At 37.3% G+C, this 1,825-nt stretch overlaps 1 pseudogene; it reads right to left on the bottom strand.

Moving 5' to 3' along the window:
* Window positions 1-267: 267 nt before the first annotated feature.
* LOC149214302 (beta-amylase 2, chloroplastic pseudogene) lies at window positions 268-939 on the bottom strand (annotated as a pseudogene).
* Window positions 940-1,825: the final 886 nt, after the last annotated feature.

Here is a 1,825-nt window from a genome sequence, read left to right on the forward strand (position 1 = left end):
GTAGTATAGGAAGAGTGCTAGTTAACCATAGTAGATTATTGGGTAGATTTTATCATTGGACTAAAGCCCATTAAATATTGGTATTTTCAATCCCCATAAGCAGAAAATCTAAAGTTGACACCGTTACCTTCATGTTCGAAAGCTGATGCAACAATAGTTTTGTTGAATGTTATGAAAAGTTAAAACTATCATCGTGGAAAAGCTGCATATTGCCAAAAATATGCAATCATGTTTTCATTGAATAATAAAATCCATGGTGAAGGATTATTAAGCCCAAATGTCAACATTTTTGGATGTAATTGGCTGATATCCATCTTTGAATCGGGTATTATATTATTTAGCAGTGAGCTAAGGAGCATGGGATCTGGTTCCATAATGCTAACGTATTCCAGCCACTTTGCCAGAAAGCTTGACACCAGTGCCACGAAAAATGGCTTCAGCTCCTATTAGGATTCTCTCTCCATGATCAAGAAGCATACCAGAATACCACTCAAGGAAAAAATCACCATAAGGAGTATTCCAGCCACCATCTCTTGAGATAAATGGTGTGTCCTCAGGCCAGTTCTTGTAGTGGCCTGCGTCACTTGGGTCCCCATTGCCCCATTCCTTCTTGCTAGTAGCTTCAACTACAACTTTAAGATTAGAGACCATATTCTGCAATATAAGGATATCCAAACTAGTTAGGAAGTTACATTGACCCCAACAGTTTTAAAAACTTATATAGCAGCTACACACACACACACACACACACACACATATATATATAATAGGTAAGATGCAACTATGCTCTGTAGAAAGTAATTTAAAAAAATTGTCTATACCTTAACACTGAAATGTTCCAATCCCTCGGAATTTCCATGTACCATTACTCTCAGGATAAGATGGATACCTCAGCTTTCTTGCAATACCCATTCCCTCTTGAATTTCATGTATTATCATGGACAAATCACACCCATGTTAGAAGAACTTTTAACATAGATTCAAATCATGAGCTTACTCTAACATACAACCAAGAGAATTCTCACAAGTCAAAACAAATACCAGATAGATATATAGAAGGGTTTAGGGCCAATGGCATTTGAAGAAAAACAAAGCGATGTGATAAAAAGTTGGATTAATATAGATTAGTGAAATTGGATAGACTGAATGGATATCTAAGACTTGTAGCATGCATGACCATCTAGAAATATGTTTTACATTCAGATTTTGATTGCTTCAAAAAAGGTAAGGTTTAGGCTTAATTATGCAAGAGTGCATCATCCTCTTGGGCCAATGGGACTGCAACATAGACAAATGAGTTTGTATCTATGTGTTCTTGTTCCCATGAATTTGAGGCCTCTCCTTGTGCCATTTTTCTAGCAAATGACCTCCAATTTTCAGGCTGGAACAAATGTTGGTTCATTCTCAAATAAGTTAATGCACACATGGGTTCCACTGTGGTGTTAAGACCATATTTTGGCAGTCAGAGATTAGCATTCCTAACGATATGATTATATGCATCTTGATCAAATATTGGAAGAGCATTCTCCCTAGCAAGATGGGCACCAAATTTCCGAGTTACAAGGAAGCCAAAGAGAATCACGGGTCAAAATGGGCTCAGAATTTGGTGGGTTTTCCGAGATGCCCAATTGCAGAAAACATGTAGAATTAAATGAAGTGATGAGAATGTGGGAAGATTGTAGAAAAAATCTAGAATGGAAGGACATGATGAGAATGTTGGAGGACCATTCAAAGGGACACATTACATTATCCAATGATTATATGACAGTTCTGAACGTTGTTTCAAGAGGGGAATCTGTATTTCTTACAGGCTTTGCAGGCACAA

The sequence above is a fragment of the Pinus tabuliformis genome, chromosome 1_1, assembly GCF_031772625.1.
Source record: "Pinus tabuliformis cultivar Carrire ecotype Pingquan chromosome 1_1, CPIR1, whole genome shotgun sequence".
NCBI classification, from domain to species: Eukaryota; Viridiplantae; Streptophyta; class Pinopsida; order Pinales; family Pinaceae; genus Pinus; species Pinus tabuliformis.